At 43.2% G+C, this 10222-nt stretch overlaps 1 pseudogene; it reads left to right on the plus strand.

The window, feature by feature from the left end:
- The first annotated feature begins 579 nt into the window (after positions 1–579).
- LOC149970308 (IgGFc-binding protein-like) lies at positions 580–9728 on the plus strand (annotated as a pseudogene).
- The last annotated feature ends 494 nt before the right edge of the window (positions 9729–10222 follow it).

Below are 10222 nucleotides of genomic sequence, written 5' to 3' on the forward strand. Positions count from 1 at the left end.
TTTACTGTAGTGTTTTTGCAGGCATGACTGTGGTAAATACTATAGTGTTTTTGTTTTATTATCTTTGACATAGAAGTGGAGGCTTTCTCCTTGAGGAAACTCACTAAAAGAGCACATTTTCCATAACCTGGCATAGGACTGGCATCTGAACGGATACTTGGCATGTAGCTTTCTCACTCATGGGTGGCACAAATTGAGATATGGCGGAGGGGAATGGGTGGGGTATATGTAAATTAAATACTGTAGTATTACTATAGTTTTAAAAAAACTGTAGAGTTTTTGCAGACACTAGTGTTTTTGTGGACATTACTATAGTATTTACTACAGTGTTTTTTGTGAATAATATTGTAGTATACTAAATTCTAAGTACTACACATGATCGAGGGATAGTACAGTATTTAGTAAAGTATTCTACAGTATTCAACAACATGATATAGTAAGCACTACATGATTGAGGGATACAAGAGTGTATTATAGTATTCTACATTATACTACACTTTACTACAGAATGCTTTACAATTCTATAGTATACAGTACTGTAGTAAACTGTAGTATTTTTTCATGTGGAGTGTTTTTTCCATGAAATTTACCAAGGTTCGTCTTTGTCTACAGACTAAACTAAGGCAGATAAATGTTTTTCTCCCTCACCAAATCATAATATTGTCATTATCTAGCAGTACCTTAAATGCACTATCAAGTTTACCTTCAGAATTTATGTTGCATTAGAAATAGATATTGTTTTATGTTGGTGGCTTGCTTGGTTCTTATCCTAAGTCAACTAGACATGTTTTCCATAGATAGGATTTTTGAAGAAAAAAAAGATTTTGGGAGTCTGCTCTGATGGGCCAGCAGGGAAAGAGTTTGCCACAGCTTTCATGCAAAATTATTTGGAAGACCATAAAGGCTCAAGCTTTAATATTGAAGTGGTAGCTCCCCCCACCTCCCTCCACCCCACTAAGGTCAAGATAACTGCCCTTGGGAAGGTCTATGAGAAGACAGTTGACCATGGTAAAGGCGTGATCTTTGACCTATCCGAATGTGTGGACATTGATTGGCAGCAAGAAGAACCTCCCCACTGTCCTGATCGAAGCTTCCCAGGAGGTCACAGTGTTGTCCTTCAACTACAAGAAGGAAACAGCTAACACCACGGACGTTTACCCTGTGAAGGACATCACTGGTGATACATTCTCCAAAGAGTTTTCCATCACCAACTACAAAGAGAATAACTTTGGGGTTGAGGTTTATCTGACTGCCCTGGTGACATTCCAAGGCAAAAGTATCATGCAGGCAGCAAGCTGACAATCGACCTTAAGCCCTTTGAGAGTGTACAGATTCAGAGCCAGTTTGATCGGAGTGGCTCCAACGTGATCTCTAAGCTCCCAGTAGGAGTTGTATCAGGACACAGCTGTACTGAGAAATATACTGGATGCAACCCCGTCTATGAGCAGCTCCAGCTCATTAACAGTTGGGGGAATTAAGTCATTGTTGGACCCCTACTTTTCCATAAAGACATCAACAGATATTATAGCCTTAACATCCAAACATCTCAGTTCGCTCAAGTTAAATTGAGTCAAACTGGTCTAGATTCCATTATGCTACCAATGTTCCCAGGACAAACGTTTGTCACCTGGCCAAATTCCTATTACTTGAGCGCTAACAAAGGCATTCAGATCCTGTATGAGTTCAACGGAGGTGAGGTAGGAAAGGAGCAATACTACGACCCTTTTCTGTTCACCATTCTACCAACTGATCAATTCAGCACTTCATGCTTTCTAGAGGGGCAAGCTGGCTTCAACAACATACTCGTAATGATGGCTTGCACTAAGGACCTTGGTGGGTTCACGGTGGACAAGTTTCCAATCCCCATTAACATCGAGTGGCAAAAAGTGGACGTAACCGAGTACTCATGGGCTGAGATCTTTATTTATTTCATTTATTTAACTAGGCAAGTCAGTTAAGAACACATTCTTATTGACAATGACAGCCTACCGAAAGGCAAAAGGCCTTTTGAAACACAACACTACATAAAGATAGCGAATGGGGGATAGCGTGGGCTATCTACAACATTGTTGGAGCTTATGCCAATGGCTACAGATCCCCTGCTTCTCCTAACCCAGGTATGTCAATCAAATGTGTCATATTGTGTATCAAGCAACAGCGATTCTCCCAAGGGTGACTATTGAACATTCAAATTAAACCAAATTGTATTGGTCATATACAAATGGTTAGCAGATGTTATTGCTAGTGTAGCGAAGTGCTTGGGCTAGTTCTGACAGTACAGTAACATCTAAAAAGTAGTCTAACAATTCCACAACAACTACCTAATACACAAAAATCTAAGTAAGGGGATGGAATAAGAATATATACATATATGGATGAGCGATGACCGAGCGGTATAGGCAAGATGCAATAGTTTGTTGGAGTTTAGTTTATTTTATTTTTACAGGGACAGTGCACATTAACCAACGTTTCAGTAAAAGTGCCGGTTTTAGCCAGCCGGCTAATTTTCAACCGCAGTCCCTGGGCAGGTTATAAAAATACAGTATATACAGTGGGGCAAAAAAGTATTTAGTCAGCCGCCAATTGTGCAAGTTCTCCCACTTAAAAAGATGAGAGGCCTGTAATTTTCATCATAGATACACTTCAACTATGACAGACAAAATTAGGGAAAAAAATCCAGGAAATCACATTGTAGGATTTTTTATGAATTTATTTGCAAATTATGGTGGAAAATAAGTATTTGGTCAATAACAAAAGTTTATCTCAATACTTTGTTATATACCCTTTGTTGGCAATGACAGAGGTCAAACGTTTTCTGTAAGTCTTCACAAGGTTTTCACACACTGTTGCTGGTGTTTTGGCCCATTCCATGCAGATCTCCTCTAGAGCAGTGATGTTTTGGGGCTGTTGCTGGGCAACACAGACTTTCAACTCCCTCCAAAGATTTTCTATGGGGTTGAGATCTGGAGACTGGCTAGGCCACTCCAGGACCTTGAAATGCTTCTTACAAAGCCACTCCTTCGTTGCCCGGGCGGTGTGTTTGGGATCATTGTCATGCTGAAAGACCCAGCCATGTTTCATCTTCAATGCCCTTGCTGATGGAAGGAGGTTTTCACTCAAAATCTCACGATACATGGCCCCATTCATTCTTTCCTTTACACGGATCAGTCGTCCTGGTCCCTTTGCAGAAAAACAGCCCCAAAGCATGATGTTTCCACCCCCATGCTTCACAGTAGGTATGGTGTTCTTTGGATGCAACTCAGCATTCTTTGTCCTCCAAACACGACGAGTTGAGTTTTTACCAAAAAGTTATATTTTGGTTTCATCTGACCATATGACATTCTCACAAAACTTCTTCTGGATCATCCAAATGCTCTCTAGCAAACTTCAGACGGGCCTGGACATGTACTGGCTTAAGCAGGGGGACACGTCTGGCACTGCAGGATTTGAGTCCCTGGCGGCGTAGTGTGTTACTGATGGTAGGCTTTGTTACTTTGGTCCCAGCTCTCTGCAGGTAATTCACTAGGTCCCCCGTGTGGTTCTGGGATTTTTTTTCTCATTTTGTCTGTCATAGTTGAAGTGTACCTATGATAAATTACAGGCCTCTCTCATCTTTTTAAGTGGGAGAACTTGCACAGTTGGTGGCTAAATACTTTTTTTGCCCCACTACATATGAGATGGGTAATGCAAGATATGAAAACATTATTAAAGTGGCATTATTAAAGTGACTAATGATTTATTTATTAAAGTGGCCAATGATTTCTGTATGTAGGCAGCAGCTACAGTCTGTATGTAGGCAGCAGCCTCTCTGTGTTAGTGAAGGCTGTTTAACAGTCTGGTGGCCTTGAGATAGAAGCTATTTGGCTCGGGTGGTTGTTGTCCTTGATTATCTTTTTGGCCTTCCTGTGACAATGGGTGCTGTAGGTGTCCTGGAGGGCAGGTAGTTTGCCCCCCGTGATGCGTTGTGCAGAACGCACCACCCTCTGGAGAGCCCTGTGGTTGTGGGTGGTGCAGTTGCCATATACCAGGTGGTGATACAACCCGACAGGATGCGCTCAATTGTGCATCTGTAAACGTTTGTGTGGGTTTTAGGTGACAAGCTGAATTTCTTCAGCCTCCCGAGGTTGAACAGGCGCTGTTGCATCGTCTGTGTGGGTTGACCATTTCAGTTTGTCCATGATGTGTACGCCGAGGAACTTAACTTTACACCTTCTCCACTGCTTTCCCTTCGATGTGTATAGGGAGGTGCTCCCTATGCTGTTTCCTGAAGTCCTCCATGATCTCCTTTGTTATGTTGATGTTGAGCGAGAGGTTGTTTTCCTGACACCACACTACGAGTGCCTTCTCCTGCTCCCTGTAGGCTGTTTCGTTGTTGTTGGTGATCAAGCCTACTACTGTTGTGTCATCTGCAAACTTGACGATTGAGTTTGAGGCGTGCATGGCCACGCAATTTTGGGTGAACAGGGAGTACAGTAGAGGTCTGAGCACGCACCCTTGTGGGGTCCCACTGTTGAGGATCAATGAAGTGGATATGTTGTTTCCTACTTTCACCATCTTGGGGTGGCCAGTCAGAAATTCGAGGACCCAATTGCACAGGGCGAGGTTGAGACCCAGGGGCTACAGCACTAAGTTGGTGGAGGTCGTTGTTTATGGACACACCATTATCCTCAGCAAAGAAAACAAAGGTTTAGTTCTGGTGAGGTATGCTGGGATATATTTAAGCAACAATGCACAAGGGGGTGTGGTATATGACCAATATACCACGGCGTTGGCCTGTTCTTATGCACGACGCAACGCCATATACCACAACCCTCAGAGGTGCCTTATTGCTTTTATAAACTGGTTACCAATGTAATTAGAGCAGTAAAAATTTATGTTTTGTCGTACCCGAGCCAATCAGCATTCAGGGTTCGAACCACCAGTTTATAATCACTTTTATTCACTGTTTGTTGTAAATAGATAAATCTATATTTCTTATTTATTCATCCATTCCACCCCATATTAAAACATTCTAAATTTTTTCTACAGGTAGATGAAGAGATTACCAACCTCCCAGTGAAACTGCTCAAAGGTAAGGTGTAAGTGTACCTGAGTAGTGGCTTTGCAGTGGTTCACACTGACTTTGGAGTGAAAGTATCTTTACGACTGGCACTCCATGTCATTTGTCACCATCCCCCACACTTACGCTGGTGTAATGTGTGGCATGTGTGGAAACTACAACCTCAAACTCAACATTGAAATGCAGATGAAGAATGGAAAGCAGGTCGCCACACCAGGGGAACTTGGTCAGAGCTGGAGAGTTGCAGAGATCCCTGGTTGTGTCCATGGCTGTAAAGACAATAACCATTGTCCTAACTGTCACTCAGAAATATAACTTTGAGACCAATGAGTTCTGTGGTAAAATCACTTCCGTAACTGCCACGCCAAGGTGGATCCCAACAGCTTCTTTGATGACTGTGTATACGATGGTAACAAGAACACACTATGCAGTAGCCTCCAAACGTACACTGCAGCATGCCAGCAGAAAAGAGCTGTGGTCTTTGCATGGAGGCCCAAAGACTTCTGCTGTGGGCCTCCCGGGTGGCGCAGTGGTTAAGGGCGCTGTACTGCAGCGCCAGCTGTGCCATCAGAGTCCCTGGGTTCGCGCCCAGGCTCTGTCGTAACCGGCCGCGACCGGGAGGTCCGTGGGGAGACGCACAATTGGCCTAGCGTCGTCCGGGTTAGGGAGGGATTGGTCGGTAGGGATCTCCTTGTCTCATCGCGCACCAGCGACTCCTGTGGCGGGCCGGGCGCAGTGCGCGCTAGCCAAGGTTGCCAGGTGCACGGTGTGGCTTCTGGGTTGGATGCGCGCTGTGTTAAGAAGCAGTACGGCTGGATCTCCTTGTCTCATCGCGCACCAGCGACTCCTGTGGCGGGCCGGGCGCAGTGCACGCTAGCCAAGGTTGCCAGGTGCACGGTGTGGCTTCTGGGTTGGATGCACGCTGTGTATCGGAGGACGCATGACATTCAGCCTTCGTCTCTCCCGAGCCCGTACGGGAGTTGTAGCAATGAGACAAGATAGTAGCTACTACAACAATTGGATACCACGAAATTGGGGGGAGAAAAAAAAAGAAAAAAAGACTTCTGCTGTATGTCAGACATTTCATATTGATCAATATTATTTTTCAGAGTCCCCCAACATTCATTAATCAAGCTTTCATCAATTCTATTTGACTCCAGAGTTCAAACTCCCTGCAAACTCCCAGTCACTATGCGATTTGTTGCCCTGCTACTTGCCTGTTTGCCCCCAACGGCTCTGTGTCAGGAAGGATGGGCTTGTGATTTTGGTTTAATTCTCAGTGGAGACCAATGTGTGCCCCTCTCCCAATGTGGTTGTCTTTACAACGATAGATACTACAAAAATGGAGAAGTCTTCCATCCCAATGGACTCTTGCCAGGAGGAGCGCACATGCAATGGCAAGGTAGGTTTGCATTGGTATTAGTAAAGCATGTCCATGCATTCAGTAAATACTTCAAATTGTATGTGTATTAACATTTTGGATCGATGGATGCATGATTTAGTTTGTCAATTCAAATGTTTTAGCAAAGGAACACATTTTTTGGACCTTGGGCGGCAGGTAGCCTAGCCGTTAAGAGCAGTAACCAAAGGTTTGCTGCTTCAAATCCCTGAGCAGAATAGGTGGAAAATCTGCTGATCCTTGAGCAAGGCACTTTGCTCTGGATAAGAGTGTCTGCTAAATTACTAAAATATTGATCAAATCAAGTGTTAATCCATACATCCAAACAATACATGTTTTTATGTGAAGGCTATTTTCATAGCTTAATTAAATATTTATGTTATTTATCAGGTGAAGTGTGTGAAGTTCATCTGTGGACCCAATGAGAAGTGTGAGGTGAAGAAGGGCGTCAGGGCTTGCCAGCCTGTTGGAAAAGGAGTTTGTTCCATATCAGGCGACCCACATTACTTCACCTTTGACAACAGCACCTATGACTTCCAAGGCAGCTGCACCTACACTGCAGCTCAAGGCTGCCATCAAGAGGGCACACACCTCAAGCCCTTCTCTGTGGTGGTGGTACGACACGTAAAATAATCCAAAGGCATCCGTGGCCAAGCTTGTGGCTTAGAACATGGTTCTAAGGAAAAATCAAGTGGAAATGAAAATGGCTAGTAATTCCATTTAACTGGTATGACAAATGTATGCATACCATTTTTGTTTTTGATGAATGAATGAGACAATTCCATCGTAATTTTAGGATAATAAAAGTAAAACTTTACTTTCTAACTAACCTATTGCATATAATTAGGTAAGGCTTGATACTGACCCGTTGTCATTGTCATACTTAATATGTCATTCATCCAGGTAAATGGAATTATGATGAGCCTCCCTGTGAATCTAAACAACAGAGCAGTGAAGGCCTACCAAGAGGGCACCTATGATGTCATCACAACAGACTTCAGCCTGAGAGTCACCTATGACCTTGTGTACCACGTCACTGTCTTGTCCTGGCAACTACCGGGACAAGACCTGTGGTCTGTGTGGCAATTTGAACTCCCCCCCAAAAAAATGAGTTCTAACTGACTAATGGGAAAATAACCATGGACCTCATGACCTTTGGGGCAGCCTGGAAGATCAGTCTGCCCCAAGTGTGACGCTAAGAAAAAATATATATTTGAGGCTGAGTGTAGTCTCATCACAAACCCTAAAGGTCCTTTCGCCTCCTGCCACAATGTGATAGACCCCGCCTCTTACTTCAGAGATTGTGTCTATGATGTCTGCTTGTCTGAACTGTAAGGTTCTCTGTGAAAGCATATCAGCATACATGATCGACTGCCAGGACTTTGGGGTGAACATCTATAACTGGAGAACACCAACCTTCTGTCATAATTATTCAGTAATCTGTGGATTGGGACCGATTTCTTTCTTCGGCTTTCTTTTTTCTATATATTCTGTCTGTATATTCTGACTATTGTTGTCAGGACTTTTTCATCAGGTCAAATTCCTGGTACATACAAATGTACTTGGTGAATAAAGGTGATTTTGATTCCTGCAGTCTGGAGTATTGAGTGTTAAGGCTGTACACAATATCGCATGTCTAATCACTTAATCTATTCCTTTGCAGCCCTGGACTGTCCTGCCAACAGCCACTACCAGAGCTGCGCCACCCCATGGTCCAGCCTCTCTGACATGATCACCTCCCCCACCACCGGTGCCGAGGGTTGTGCATGCAATGCAGACTACTACTTCAATGGGACAGGCTTAAGTGGGACTTGTGCAGCTGTTACCACAAAGAACACACCTACAAGGTGGGGTTTCCCTAGAACATACACAAACAATGTGTTGTGTTTACATTACCCAAAGAAGAATATGTACCACCAATACACATTATTGTCAGGTATATAATTCAGAAAATACTTGTATACTGTAATGTACAGTATTTTATTGTAAATGTTTAGTCCAAGAAGTTACTATCCAATGTAAATTCATAGATATACTGTATGTCCCTATATTATAAGAACTTCCTCATTATAACGCTGCCACAATAACAATGTACTGTACCTATTTCTCTCCCTCAGATTGGTGAGTCTGTGTTGTCAGAGGATTTGCCAGGAGCTCTGTACCTGTACTGCCTCTGGTGATGTGAAGTGACCAAGTGCAATGCTGACGAGAGATGCCAGGTCACGAATGGTCACCGGGGCTGCTATCTCAAAAAGTGTTTGATGGAGACTGATGGCGCCTTCACCCTGTTCAATGGAAGTGGTGGTGAAATCACAGCCATGGGACCTAATAGATGATGAAAATTCTCTGGCGGAAGAGTGGTTCAGAGTGGTGGGGAAGTTGCAGGCCTGTGGGAAGACTGGCCTCAAGAGCGTTGCTGCTGTGTACATCTACTTGACCTGATCATCACTGTCAACAGCAAGCATGACACTTGGGAGAGTTCATAGATGCTGTATATTTATTTATAGATTATTAAAGATTGTTTATGGATGACACCAGTTCCCTTCGGTATCTAGGATTGTGAGATTGTATACTATTCCATCCATACTTTTTCAATGTTGTTCACAGATCAACGGGAATAAGGTGAGTTCCCCGCCTGCTGAGTAATGAGGTCTCAGTGAAGGTCTCTGACAAGACAGTGATGATTGAGAGGATGTCAGGCCTTCAGGTGTCATGCAGCCTCTCTCAGGAGGTCACAGTGACAGTGAGTGCCCACATGGCTGACAAGGTGTGTGGAGCTTGTGGAAGACTGGATTCTTCAGGAGACAATAGTCTCCACCTGACTATGCAGGAATATATGTACGGCATTATCGCACCGGCCTTTCCACCTGCAGGTGGGTTATCAATCTGAAACGGATTCAAATCTGAAAAGCAATCAATAACATTGAAGTTGTGAAAATGTATGCTTAATTTGGGGTAAAGCTACCTCCATTTATGCTCTCTGACCCTTTACAGAAAAATCCCATAATTTCATGTGGAAAATCACTTGAAATGTATGTTTTTCCGTAAAGCTACAGTATGTGAAAAATTCTCTCTCCAAGCGTTGTGATTTAACATTTTACTTCCTCGCTGTGCTCCTCAATTTCATTCTGTGCGCTGCGTGTGGTGACAAAGTGATAAATGCAGTGCTCTCAGTTCTCATCTTAATAAATTGTGTATCTTGTTTCAGTGGTGGCCTGTGAACACCTTGGACCGTTCTTTCATCCACAAGACAATTTAAAGGGGAACTGACAGCATTTTAGCAACCTGAAATCTATTCACATACACCCCTAGCACGTACAGTGGCAAGAAAAAGTATGTAAACTCTTTGGAATTACCTGGATTTCTGCATAAATTAGTCATCAAATTTGTTCTGATCTTCATCTTAGTCACACCAATAGACAAACACAGTGTGCTTAAACTAATAACACACAAATAATTGTATTTTTCTTGTCCATATTGAAAACATAATTTAAACATCCACAGTGTAGGTTGGAAAAGGTATGTGAACCCCTAGGCTAATGACTTTTCCAAAAGCGAATTGGCGTCAGCTAACCTGGAGTCCAATCAATGAGACGAGATTGGAGGTGTTGGTTAGAGCTTCCCTGCACTGTAAAAAAAATACTCACAAATTGTGAGTTTGCTATTCACAAGAAGCATTGTCTGATGTGAACCATGCCTCTAATGAAAGAGATCTCAGAAGATCTAATATTAAGAATTGTTGACTGGAAAGGGTTACAAAAGTA

The sequence above is a fragment of the Oncorhynchus mykiss genome, chromosome 30, assembly GCF_057628025.1.
Source record: "Oncorhynchus mykiss isolate SJ-2025 chromosome 30, ASM5762802v1, whole genome shotgun sequence".
NCBI classification, from domain to species: domain Eukaryota; kingdom Metazoa; phylum Chordata; class Actinopteri; order Salmoniformes; family Salmonidae; genus Oncorhynchus; species Oncorhynchus mykiss.